Raw genomic sequence first — 15,090 nt, 5'->3', positions numbered from 1 at the left:
ATTTCATTGTAAATGTTAACATTATCATTGTATAGATAATAGAAGAGAAATCCGTAGTTCATGAAGCATGTGTTTAACCTCATTGAGAGCATGTACAACAGGGATATTTTAGTTTGGCATGTAAACACTTGTTCATGTGGTCCTCGTTAAGACTTATAAAACTTCTTTCAATAAAAAATTATATAAAATAATATAAGATTATAAATTAAAAATATAATGATTTATTTTATTCCAATATAATTACCACAAAAAATGAACCTAATTTTAATTAAATAGTTTAGATTAAATTAAAAATATTAAAAATCAATTATTTGTTTTTAACCCATTACACACTGTTTTTGAAATTGGATTGTTGTTATTCTTTTATTTTCTTAAGATTTTTAATTTCTTTTACAAAATATTAAATCATATTTGTGTATGAAACACACTGTAAACGGGAATAGAAAGAAATAGTTTGTTTTGTTAGTTTTATTCACTTATTTGTTTATTTCTGGCCAACTTGCTTTTATCTTATTTTTTGTATCCTTAATTTTATGAAACATTATACAATACTTTATTTAACTTTACTTAAATTTAATTAATATTGGTTAATTTTATATTAAAGTTTAAAAAAATAAAATATCTCGAAATATATCAACATGATTACTGATTCAAAGGAATGATTATTTTCTTATAAGAGTTATTTGTAAAATATTTTTTAATTCAATGGAATGTTTATATTTTGTACACAAAAGTTAGACTAGAATAAGTGAGAGGTATAATTAAAAAATATATAAATTAAAATTAAAATTTATCTTTTCATATAATAAATATATAAAAATTATATTAAAAAATAACTTTTAATAATTATTAAAATGTGTTCATAGACTCTTTAAAAAAAACTATTAAAGTATATAGATGAGTCAAAACTATATAATTTCTATTTTTTTTTAAAACAAAATAAGGTTAGCAGGCTACAGTGAGAAATAAATATAAGGTTCAAGGTTCCTTTTTCTTCCACCTCTTGGCCTTCTTTTCCTCACCTAATAATTTGTTTAGTTTAACTTGGAATCCATAAAAAAGAAAGAAAGAATTATTATTATATTTTTTCTGGGAAGAAAAACACATGCACAGTTAGTGTGGAAGGAGAAAAACAATGTGGTAATAAGAGAAAATTACAAAATGAAAAACCCAGACAACAGGCAAGTAAAATCAAACATAGACTTGGATCCATGGCCTTCCCTCACTAACCAATATCTTTAATAGATTATTAATAGACAATGGTTTTATAGGCTTTTCTATTGATGGATTGACATGAATGGGCAGTTAGTAGTTGCTAACATAATTCCGAACACACTATTTAAATTCAGGTTTAATATCTCTTTTGGTCGTTAGAAAGATGAGAATGTTCAGAATCATCCTATTTTTTTTTAAAAGTTAAAAACGGTCTTAACTTTTGAAAAAACTGGTTAAGTTCATCTTTTTTTGTTACAACGTCAAATTTCTAACGGTGCAGCTGCCATCCTAGAGAAAACTTAATTATGTGTCAAGTTTCTGTGATTGCCTTACACTGTGAGGGGTGAGGGGCAAGACAATCACCACAAGCGCAACTCCAACGTCCAAGGCTGCGCCATCGGGATCCCCCATAGCTGCCAGATCTAGAAGACCTTCAACAACATCAAGATCACTATACTATGCGGCTTTGTCACCATCCTCGTCCTCCGCGGCACCATTGGCGTCAATCTCGGTTCCTCCGATTCCACGCCGTCAACCAGAACCTTATCGAGGAGACCAACCGCATCCTCGCGAGATACGATCCGACGTCGACCCCTCCGATCCTGACGACCAGCAACCCTTCAACCCCAACACTACCTTCCTCCAATTTTTTTCCAGTCAAATTATTTGGGCGTTTTTTTATTCGTGATGAACTCGCGATTAGGGTTCCTAATTTGGGCTTTCCTGTTTTGCGATTAGTGTTAATATGGGATTTGGTTTTCGCAGGTTCTTGGTGGCTATGGATGAGGCTCAATTTGGATTTCTTTAGGTTTCTACGGTTTCTTGCAAGTTTCGAAGGAGGAGATTGGTGGAGAAGCTCACATTTTTGTTTCTGAGTTTTTTCGAAAGTCTAGCGGAGAAGATGATGGTGGTTTTTTGGTTTCATTGCAGTTGTATATGGAGGAGAAAAATGTGATCGGGTTGTTAGGAAGAAGTTGGTAGCCTTAGCGGTGGTCTGAGGTGTTGACGGCGGCTGCTTGTGGCTCTAACGTTTCTAGAGGTGGAAGATAGAGTTGATGTGGCAAACAACTTTTTTAAAAAAAATTCAAAATTGACACGTTATATTACCTCAGTGTGCCACGTCATTAAGTTTTCTCCAGGGTGGCAGATGCACCGTTAGAAATTTGACGTCGTAACAAAAAATGATTAATTTGACCAGTTCTTTTAAAAAGTTGGGATCATTTTTAACTTTTTAAAAAAGATAGGACAGTTATGAACATTTCTCCTCTTTCGAGGGACCAAAAGAGATATTAAGCCTAAAATTATCAAATGAACACGACCCCTCAACATTCTCCTCATATTACTATAATTTTTTTTTCTCGTAAAACAAATTTATAATATATAAATTTATGTTAATTTTAGTTCCAAACAAATTTTTTAAAATAAAATAAAATTTTAAATATACTTATTAAAATAGTATTAACATTTATTTTTTATTATTGAATTATTATTATTATTTAGTTTCATAATTGATATGTCTTAACATAAAAATATGTTGAAGATCTCCATCAGAAATCAAACGAATTTACAATTGGAGTTTGCAGATAAGGTAATGCATAACATTGAAGATGATTTTGGAAGTGTTGAAGGTAATGCATAATGAATATGCAATTTTTAAACTTAACTTCGCTTACAATAATATTTTTTATTTTGTAAATATTGCATTAACACAATAATCCATCTTTATATATTTCAAATAAACGTTTTACAACATTGATGTCTTAAAAGATTGGCCATGTTTGATATATTACATTTTAAAAAATATTATACTTTTAAATGCTATTCATTATTAAACTTTTTGGTTACAAGTTTTTTCTCGTCATGATGTGCAATGAAGTCATCAATACTAAACAAAATAAAATATAATTATTAAAAAAAAAGATTAGTAGGACAAGCATAATGATAATAATATGAACTAAAACTAAGATCCCTTTCATGAAAAATAAAATATTATTTAAGTTAGACATGTATAACTTTGTTTTGTTGAAACTTGTTTTCTATTTCGATTTAAATGTTCTAAGATACTCTCTACTATCAAAATAATCACACTTTCTATGATAAGGATTGTTTGAGTTGAATTTGTCCGAGGATCGGTCATCCTTCCTTATTTTGTTTTCTTTCGATCGTCCAATCCTCTCCAAGAATGCAATCCACTCTGATGGGTTGTTGACTTGCAGAAGACACTCCGACGCTCAAGTCATATATGTTTTATAAAGGGTCTATATTTTATTATAATAGATCAAGATCATTGTATCTGGACATCAATTGCATATTTATAGGACTTGTGACAGCCAAGTCCATTGATTAACCATTAGTGAAATATATTTTTAGGCAATCAAACCCAATAATACCATATATTTGTAAAGTGTAAGGCAATCTGACCTATTAATACCTGTTAATTGTCCATAAATGACAATTAATTTCGATCGATATATTTCATATGTACATAAGCCCCCCAAGCCCAAACAAGCTCTTTATTAAAAGAGGTGCGTAGGGATTATTATGAGCTTTAAAAGAGGTCGCTCACGTTGTATTTAGGGAGTCTATTTTCTATGCGCTTTAAGTCTTCATTTCTTTCTGTACCAAGCGGCATATTGTCCAAGAAATTTTCTCTCCAAAAAATATGCGTTCAACAAAATAAAGTAAACACTTCAATATCTATTTTAATAATGAGAAGACATTGGAACCTGATAAAGCTGAACGTAGGTGGTCTGAGCGGGAAATGATTGGACTTGTTGAGTAGTTGACTGATAAGAGTTCTTTTTTGAACTTTTTTCTTTAGGCCGAGTGGTAGGGATTCCCTTTTGAGCTTAAGAGCCCGAGAACCTTTTCCTACGTTGAGCGACGAGCGGTAGGGATTCGCTTTTGAGCATAATAGCCCGATAGCCTTTTCCTACGTTGGGCAATGATCGGTGGGGACTTCCTTTTGAGCTTAATAATCCGAGAACTTTTTCCCACGTTGAGTAAGAATGGTAGGGACTCCATTTTGAGCATAATAGCCCGAGAGCCTTTTCCTACGTTGGGCAATGATCAGTGGGGACTCCCTTTTGAGCTTAATAACCCGAGAGCTTTTTCCCACGTTGAGTAAGAACGGTACGGACTCCCTTTTGAGCATAATAGCCCGAGAGCCTTTTCCTACGTTGGGCAATGATCGGTGAGGACTCCCTTTTGAGCTTAATAGTCCGAGAGCCTTTTCCCACGTTGAGCAACGAACGGTAGGGACTCCCTTTGGAGCATAATAGCCCGAGAGCCTTTTCCTATGTTGGGCAATGATCAGTGGGGACTCCCTTTTGAGCTTAATAGAGCGAGAGCCTTTTCCCACGTTGAGTGACGACTGATAAGAGTTCTTTTTCTAGAACTTTTTCCTAAGCCGAGCAGCAAACGATAGGAGTTCTTTTTAGAACTTTTTCCTGCTTAGAATATTTTTACTCACAAAAATATGCATTAAATAAAATATTGAATAATGAGATGACATTACAACCTGATAAGGTTGAACGTTGGTCTGATCCTTCCTGTGCAAGATATTTTTACTCACAAAAATATGTGTTAAATAAAATATTCAATAATGAGATGACATTAGAACCTGATAAGGTTGAAAGTTGGTTGAACATTGGTCTGAACTTTCTTGTGCAAGATATTTTTACTCAGAAAAATGTGTTAAATAAAATATTTCATATTTTATTTTTATAATGAGGAGCCCTATTAGAACCTGACAAGGCTAAACATTGGACTCCCGCACATGATATTTTTACTCAAAAAAATATGATTTAAATAAAATAATGTAAATTGGAGGATATTTTTACTCACAAAAATATGAGTTAAACAAAATAAAAATTATAATTTATAAATTATAATAAAAAGTGGAACCTAACAGGGTTGAACGTAAGACTAAACCTTCCTATAAAGGATATTTTTACTCACAAAAATATGAGTTAAACAAAATAAAATAAATGCTTCAATATATCAATTTATAAATTATAATAAAAAGTAGAACCTGACAAGGTTGAACGTAAGTTGAACGTAAGACTGAACCTTCGTGTAAAGAATATTTTTACTCACAAAAATGAGTTAAACAAAATAAAATAAATGCTTCAATATATTATAATTTATAAATTATAATAAAAGCAGAACCTGACAAGGTTGAACGTTAGACTGAACCTTCAAGGTTGGATGTAGGGTTGAAAGTTCTTGAAAGTTCTCAAAACAAAAGACATGCCTTTAGAGATTATTATGGAATTTTGTACTCTTATTGCAAAACCTGGTATTGATTAGAAGTAGCAATGTCGAGGCCGAGCGCACGTCTACATGTCTCGTTCCTCGTGGTTTCATGGGGATGTCGCTCGACCCCATGGTGGGTGCCAAAATGTTTCGGTTGTATTTGTCCGAGGGTCGGTCATCCTTCCTTGCTCTACTTTCTTTCGATTGTCCAATCCTCTCCGAGAACGCAATCCACTCCGATGGGTTGTTGACCTGCAGAAGACACTCCGACGCTCAAGTCAGATATGTTTTATAAAGATGTCTATATTTGATTATAATAGATCAAGATCATTGTACCTATAGGACTTGTGATAGCCAAATCCATTGATTAACCATTAGTGGAATATATTTTTAGGCAATCAAACCCAATAATACCGTATAATTGTAAAGTGTAAGTCAATCTGACCTATTAATATCTGTTAATTGTCCATAAATAACAATTAATTTCGATCGGTATATTTCATATAGTACAAGGATAAAAGAACCAGGGAATACAAAAAGTAAGTTTAAGCATTAGACAAGTTAATGAATTGGTAATGACTTTTAAACACCACAAAAAGTAAATATTATTTCAATGTTTACTTGTAGTGTTTAAACATCAATTATTACATACATAAACCGTGCTTAAATTTAATTAGAATTGAAATTGGTGTGAAATTATAATTTCGATAGTTTAACTAATAACAATATTGTTACCAAACTAACATTGTTGGATTGATAAAGATAAGTGTTTTCTTGGGAAACACAACACCAGTGAAATATGATTCTAATCATAAAGAATTGATATTATTCTCTCAATTTAAAATCTTAAGAGAATGGATTATTATATCTTTACCTCAATTTAAAATCTTAAGAGAATGGATTATTATATCTTTACCTTTATACGGTGGTCCATTCTCTCATTTCTACATAAATGAGGCTTAAACTCATACTTAGATTCCTAATAGAAATCATTATCAAATTAAGATATGAGACACATAAACATATTAGATTTTTTATTTTATTTTTGATTGAAAAATAGTTATCTTTTATAACTCATGTAAAAGAAAGAGGAATTTTTTAAATTTTGATTTAGAAAATTAGATTTTCAAAGAATGAGAATGTGCTTCTTTAAGATATATATCCTTGAACTTATTGGAAGTCAATGAAAGAAAAAGTTCAATTAAATACATAAAATATCAACGAAAATATTCACATGTTCGTCTAAACAAAAAGTTGTTTTTACTGAATTTGAACACAAAAAGTTCTCCTCTATTATTCGAAGTCATAGTTGAGAGAAGACGAAATTATAGATTAAAATAATAATAAAAATAATAAGAATAATGATAGTATTGTATGTTGAGTTTGTTGTAATTAAAAAATAAAAATAAATGTTGGTTAAAAATAAACATAATTTGTAATAAAGAAAATTTAGTTAAGTTGAGATCATATATAACATTGATTATGTATGCTTGGGATGATATAAGTAATCAGATTACTTATTGTTAACAACTTTGTAATGGATATAGAATAGTTTAAAAAATTATGACTTATTCACATGGATTGGAAAGCAAATGTAGGCTATATGTACTAAACCCTTTAGAGTTTGTTTATACTAATTAAGGGTATCATCTTATCTATACGTATACGACATTGAGTTTCACACTAAATCCTTCAAGAGTTTTTTTATATTTATTTAAGTTTGCCTAGTGTGTTTATATTATATCATCTAAATTGATTCAATGAGATTTTATGATTGACATCGAAGTGATAACCTTTTACTAAAAGATCATTAAGACAATCATGACATCTTATGATCGATAGCTTTGTATTGAAAGATCTTGTTGTTGATGATGTTTTATTGTAGGGATTTTAAGACAATAACAATACCATTAATAACACCTTTTGTTACATTAGTTTTTGTTGTTGTCATTTTCTTTTGTTGCCATAACATGAAATAAAGTCATAAATACTAACTAACAAAAATAAAATATAACAGAGTCATTAAAAAAAAAGAATTAGTTGGAGAAATAAGATGATAATAATACGAACTAAAACTAAGATCCATTCATGAAAAATAAATTATTTAAGTTATGTACAAATTTGTTTTGTTGGAAGATGTTTTCTTTTCTATTCCTCCATACATGTTAATAAAATTTCTCTTTTTTAAGAATAATACTAAATAAAATTTATAGTTTAAAAAATAGGCATTTTTCTTTCAGTTCTTTGTTTTTTAAGTTTTGGTTACTTATAAACTTTCTTTTAAAATTTTTTATTTAATTTTTTTTCTTTGTGGTTGAAACTATAAGCTTAGTGCACCAATTTATTTTTTTAGAATATATTGTTGTAATTGAATCACAAATTTATTTTTCTCTTTTTTTTTATATGACTTGAGGTTTAGAATTAAGTATTAGAAAGTCGATTTTTTTTTACAAGAGACAAACAACAAGAGTACTCAATTGTCTCTTAAATAAGTTGTGCATACAATATTTTTTATCAATTATTCAAAATTTCAATAAAAGCACTTTACTTTATAAATTAAAATATTGTTGACTTTTTTTTATAAATTCTTATAAACGAATGAACAAATAAACTGAGTATTAATCGATGTTGTTAAATTATAAACAAATTATTATCATCCATAATGACCAAATTAACCTTAGTTTAAAAAAACAGCTACTCTTTAAATTTTCACTAACTAGTTCTTATCTTAAGTCCTTAAAATAACTTATGAGTTCTAACGAAAAAGAACCATACATTTCAGTTTGGCTATTAACAACATGATAGATAATTAGAAGCATAAAAAGATATTGTATTGTTAGCAAAGTTATTTCAATTAAATAACTCATTCTTATCCGTTAGATGTTATTATTAGCATATTTTAGATTATAAAACAAGTTCGTAAAATCTTATATGTAGAAAAAGAAAGAAAGTTTAAGAAAAGAAAGTGATCCACTTAAAATATAACATTTTAAAGATGGCAGATGGAGCTTATGCTACTTTAGAAAATGGAAGACAATATGGAAGTAAGATCACATTATTCGTGTTGGTCACATGTTTTGTAGTAGCAATGAGTGTTCTATTATTTGGTTATGTTCTTGGAATCACGGGAGGAGTGACTTCCATGAAACCATTCTTATTAAAACTCTTCCCAAGTTTTTATAAAAAAATGAAAGATGAGTCTCTCCATGAAAGTCAATACCGCAAGTTTAACAACAAACTCATTACTTTGTTCACTTCTTTATATCTTGGTGCATTAATAGTTTCTTTCTTTACTTCCACCACCTCAAGAATGATGGGACACAAGACCTTAATGTTTGTAGGTGGTTTATTCTTCCTTGCTGGTGCGTTGTTGAACAATTTTGCAGTCAATATTGAAATGCTCATCATAGGTCGATTATTACTTGGTTTTGGTGTTGGATATTATAATCAGGTAAGGCTTTGCATCATTGTCAATGCTTTCCAATTTGGTTATATGACTATGGGGAAACCTTCATTATTGAATTTTTTTAACATTTCCTTTTTCTTTTTGCTATTATTATTTCCAATAGTCTGTACTTGTCTACTTGTCTGAAATGGCTCCAACATGATAAGAGGTGCACTTAATATTGGATTTCAAATAATGATCACAATTGCCATATTGGTTGCAAACCTTATTAATTACGACACTGGCAAACTAGAATATGGTTGGAGAATTTCTTTAGGTGCTGATGTAGTTCCTAAAATCATGCTATGTGTAGGATCTCTTTTTTTAGGTGACACCCTTAACTCCTTAATCGAAAGAGGTAAAAAAGAAGAAGCTAAGAAAATGCTGCAAAAGATTTGTGGCATGGATAATGTTGAAGAGGAGTTTCAAGATCTCGTTAAGGCGACTAAAGCAGCCAAAGATGTTGAACATCCATGGAAGAACATTACGGAACTAAAATACAAACCTCAACTCACTTTTTTCTCTTTGATTCCCTTTTTCCAACAATGTCATCACATTTTATGCACCTATCCTCTTTAAAACTTTAGTCTTTGGAAATGATACTTCCCTTATGTCTATTTCTAAGTTTTTCCATTCTTGCACATACATTCATGAACTATTCTTTAGTCTATATGAGTTACTAATTGTATGATTATTTAGTATTACACGAGTCTCTTGGGAAACGATTTGATGTGCTTGTCAATGTTGTAATAAACGTCACATTTCAATATTTTTGTTGAGCTGAGCCTACGATCGCAACCTAAGTTCAATGTAGTCATTTGCTTCTTTAATTATTCCATTTATTGAGAAATGAGTTTATTTTGTGCTAGAATAGCACCTTGTCTTCCCAACTCCATAATTCCTCTCTTAGAAGGGTGAATTTTGTCATATTGGACTTGATAGTCACTTGTTCCCAATGATTCAAAGATTATAATGACCTCTTCAACACTTCTCATCATCATGATTTCACCTACATAACCATCAAGTGACATCTTGGTCTATGGCTTAAGCCCATTGTAAAACATGTTCAGTTGTGCTATAGATCATCAAATCTATGGTTTGGAAATTTTTTTCACAATGCCTTATATTTCTCTCATGCTTCACAGAAGATGCTTAATCACATAGCATCCATCAATAGATGCTTAATCACATAACCTCCATCAATAGACGCTATCATTCATCACCCTCATCATAACAGCATCCATCAGTAGATGTTGTCATCCGAGTCCTCCTAGCATCCCTCAGTAGATGCTTTCCTCCTTCTTCTCTTGATGATCTTGTGCACCTAGTACAGATTTTCAAATTTTATCCTGCAAACACTAAAGAACACTACACTAGATCACCCAATTAGCACAAACAGATAAAAAATTAAAAAGATAAAAAAATGAAGAGATATGAAAGATAGAAAGATAGAAAGATAGAACAATAGAGCAACTTTAGAACAAGATAGAAAGATAAAAAATTAAAAAGATAAAAAAAATAGAAAGATAGAAAGATAAAAAGATAAAAAGATAGAAAGATAGAAAGATAGAAAGATAGAAAGAAAAAAATAAAAGATAGAAAGATAGAAGGATAGAAAGAAAAAAATAAAAAGATAGAAAGATAGAAGGATAGAAAGATAGAAACATAGAAAGATAGAAAGATGAAAAGATAGAAAAATAAAAATAAAAAGGTAAAAAGATAAAAAGATAAAAAGGTAAAAAGATGAAAAGATAAAAAGAGAAAAAGATAAAAAGAGAAAAAGATAAAAGAGAAAAAGATAAAAAGATAGAAAGATAAAAAATAAAAAGATAAAAAAAATAAAAAGATAAAAAGTCTAAAATCGGTTAAGAATCACACAAATAGAATAGTTATACCACGAGTCCACGACAACGACGCTAAAAACTTGATAAACAAATTTTTAATCCCCAAAAACGGAGTCAAAAACTTGTTAAGACCTTGGCAAGTGTATCGAATCGTATCAAATAATAATAAATGGTAAGACCAAGTATCGTTTCCCAAGAGACTCATGACACTAAACATTTATGTGATTACTCAACTAATTAAGACTCTAAAGAACAAATTTTGGGGTTTTTGAATGCAAATGCAATAAAATAAACATGAATGCAATTTGATCAATTGAGGCTAAACACAATAATGAATGACTAAAGTTGATGATATTGTTGTTGGGTTTAGATTTCACCTAATTTACTCTCATGCATATATGAATTCATCTTCTTCATTAATGTTAATGCCACTTTTTAATTTACCTTAAACCCGATGTCTCGGTGAAGAAAGCCTACTCCTAATTACTAGTTCACAATGTCTTGTCTCCCTAGCAATTAATCATGCATTACATTCGTACAGAAGCTTAAAGGCAACCGATCCTCCTATTCTTAAGTCTAGGTAATATTGCTTTCGGGAGAATTTTCCCAGTTCTAGATTTTCTTATATGTGTCCATAGTGACAACCAATAATCATGCAATTGAATGAGTTAAACAAAGCATGCATAGAGTATAGAGGAAAAACCCTAACAATTAATGAAGTAAAGCATATATAATCAAGAATCAATTAAATACATGAGAGTTTAAGAGGTTACATCTTTCCCAACAACAAATAAGGTTTAGTTCCCCATTATCATGGAGAAACTAGATGAACAATGAAAGAATGAAAGAATGAAAGAATGAAAGAATGAAAGAATGAAAGAACGAAAGAGATAGAAAAAACCTAGAAAGAGAAGAGGAGAGCTGTCACTTCCCAAAATCTACCCCCAAGGGGTGAAAAATGTGTTTTTGTGATCAAGCCATCAAAAGATACATTCCCTAGGACGTAAAAGTCCTTAAATAGACCAGAAAAATAACAGAAAACAGGTCCAAGCCCACTTCGCTGACGCTCAACGCCCTAAGTGGGGCGCCCAGGCGGAAAACGACACTTAAACTGGCGCTCAGCGCTACTTTTTCTGCACATTGATTGACTTTTCTACACTCTGATTGACTGGTTGACTTTTCTGCATTCAGGTTGACTTTTCTGCACTCTGGTTGACTTTTCTGCATTCTGGTTGACTTTTCTGCATTTCAACCATTCGGTACTTTAACTCTTCTTTCAAATCATTCCAATAGCCTACAAAATCAAGGGAATCTAGCACAAAACCATTAAATTCACCTTCAGTTCTCTTATTCACAAAACTAAAGCAAAAACATGAGTTAAAGCAAGTTTCTAAGTCAGAAAGGGTGTTTTTAATATCAAAATTAAGTATAAAAATAACGGTTTTTCAACTGTTATCACAAGCCCAAACTTGAAACTTTGCTTGTCCTCAAGCAAAACAAAACCTGGCTTAAATAACATAGTTAAACTACATTGGTCTAGCACACCAAAAAAGCATTTTTATCTAGAACAAGTAAATCACTCATGTTTGCTCATCATAGAAAGATCAATCAAGATAGATGATGTCATAGCCAATCAAGCTTCAATTATGGTGCTCACATAATCAAGAAATACACAACAGATGCAACAACCTTATGAGTGATCAACAAGCAGATAAAATGTTACCCTATGTGTATGAAACTATTCCTCACCAAAGGCAGTGTTTCACTCAAGCACTCAAAAGTGTTTCACTCAAGCACTCAAAAGTGTTTCACTCAAGCACTCAAAAGTGTATATTGAGGTGACACTCTTACATCCACCATCATAATGTAACATGAATCAACTTTGCCTTTCATTTAACCACATACCAAACACACTCACAAGCAAGTTATCATCACAAGGACTTTTCAAGGCTTGTATTGAGTGATCAGTTCATCCAACAACAAGTATAAACCAATTAGCAAACATGTAATTAAAAACATACTTTCATAAATAAAACAATACCAGTTACAAGAGAGATTCAAAGGGTTACATATTGCTTCAACATTTTTGGAGATTTAGCTCCTCGTGATGGATGGAAAGAATTCAATACAAAAAAGAGATATCATCTCTTAAACCTCTAATAATATTCTCTAAAAGTATAGAGGAAAATGTATGAAAAACTCTCTAAAAGTATCTCTCTAAGATCATTCCAGAAGTCTCCTAAAAAAAAGGAGCAACTCTATTTTTTTAAACTTTCTAGGACGTGGCTTCAACGATGGAAGCATGGCTCTAACTACAGAGGTTTCCTTCCAATGTGGGCTTTGTTTATGGCTCAGGCGTCATGCTTTTGGTGTTGTAGCCCGTGAGATGACTTCTTCAAGAAGAACTCTTTGTGGCTTAGCCTCAGGTATAGTGCTTAAGGCTTCCCTCCAAGGTGGATTTGCTTGTGTGACTCAAACCTCAAGATTTTCGCTTTAACCGCACTAAAGTCATTTTTGCCCAAAATTCCCTATTCCACCATTTTCTGACTTTTCATCTTTAACTTTATGTGGTCATCAAAATCAACAAATTAAATTAAATGATTTCTACTTATATTTAATAAAATCAAAACTGTCAAATTAATATCAAAACTAACTTATATTTCGCACTTAATACAACAAGCAGTCGAACACAATTCTTGATTCTTCCTATTCTATATTAATGTGTTTCTCTTAAAATACAGGTTCCTGGCCAATAGATGTTCAGCAGTGGAGACATGCAGTTTTTGTTCAGCATCCGTTCCATTTGACTCCCCTGAGTTTGGTTTTTGTCAATGTGAAAATTCCAGTGATGAAGTTAAGCCTCACAGGTTACTGAGATGTGTTGTTTGTATGTAGGTTTGCCCCATTACTCCCTTGTGGTATTGTGTCTATTGCCGTAGGTCAGGGTTTACATTAGCACCAGAGCCACTTTTTAGAATGTTTTCATTTCATGTAGATTCAGACTCTTTCATTAAATCTTCCTCTCAAGCAGTGTCCTCAAAACCGTTTTGTCCCTTTTGTGGGATACTGCTACAGAGACAACAACCAGACTTTCTCCTCTGTCCTAGACCCGTATAAGAATATTTAATATTATTTTTATACAAGTAGCTTATTTTTGTTTTAAGAGGTTGCCATGCCTTTATTCCAACTTCATATTTTAGTTTAATGGGTTGTTTGGAATCTATTTAATTATGAGAAGTAATCATTTACTTCAAAAGTTATGTGGAAGCTGCAAAATAAAAAATGCAAATATTTTTCAAATGTAAGATAATTTGAACAAAGTTAATTTATCAAGGCTTTCATCCTTTTGAAGATAGAGTGGGGAGGGAGGATTACTTGTATAAATGTTAACCATTATCAATGTATAGATAATAGAAGAGAAATCCGTAGTTCATGAAGCATGTTTAACCTCATTGAGAGTAGTTACAACAGGAATATTTTAGTTTGGCAAGTAAACACTTTGTTAGGGGCTGGCGAGTTTACGAGAGAAGAAGATATAGGAGAGAGAGAGAAGGGTTCTGTACGGTAGAGGACAGTGGCCGAACGGTTGAAAGGGGGGAGCATGAGGGCCGAACGGTTGAAAGGAGGGAGCACGATGACCGAACGGTTGAAAGGGGGAGCATGAGGGCCGAACGGTTGAAAGGGGGGAGCACGATGACCGAACGGTGGAAAGGGGGGAGCACGATGACCGAACGGTTGAAAGGGGGAGCATGAGGGCCGAACGGTTGAAAGGGGGGAGCACGATGACCGAACGGTGGAAAGGGGGGAGCACGATGACCGAACGATAGGGGGAAGAGAAAAAGAGGGCTGAGCGAGTAGAGCAACGACGAGCGTCCTAAGCGAGTGGAAGCAACAACGAGCGTTCTATCTGATAGTAGTAGGACAGGCGGGAAACTCAAAGGACGTACTTCAGGATATTATAGAAGTAAATATGGTAAATAAGGATAGAAATATTTTTACCAGATAATTATAATAAATAGGCATAATTACTATTATTCTTTACCTTTTTGGGAAGGAGTAATTAGTATTAATAAAGGAGGAACCTAGGGTTTAGGGGAGGTTTTTGATTAAGGAGTTTTGTAAGAGAGGTTAGGCTCTCAGGTAACTGACGGAGACCCTGCTCCCAGTTATTGGTTGTTTATTGTGATACCAAGATTTCCAGTTAATAAAGAGTTTTATTCAGTCAAATACCATTGTTTATTGCCTGTGGGAGTTTGAAAGGGTGTGAGTGGCAAGTTCTCGTACTCAGGTACGTAACACACTTGCTCATGTGCCATGAACTCTTTGGAT

Source organism: Vigna umbellata, chromosome 4, assembly GCF_029865625.1.
Source record: "Vigna umbellata cultivar VRB3 chromosome 4, Vumbellata_1.0, whole genome shotgun sequence".
Classification (NCBI taxonomy): Eukaryota; Viridiplantae; Streptophyta; class Magnoliopsida; order Fabales; family Fabaceae; genus Vigna; species Vigna umbellata.
This window is presented reverse-complemented; position numbering follows the sequence as displayed.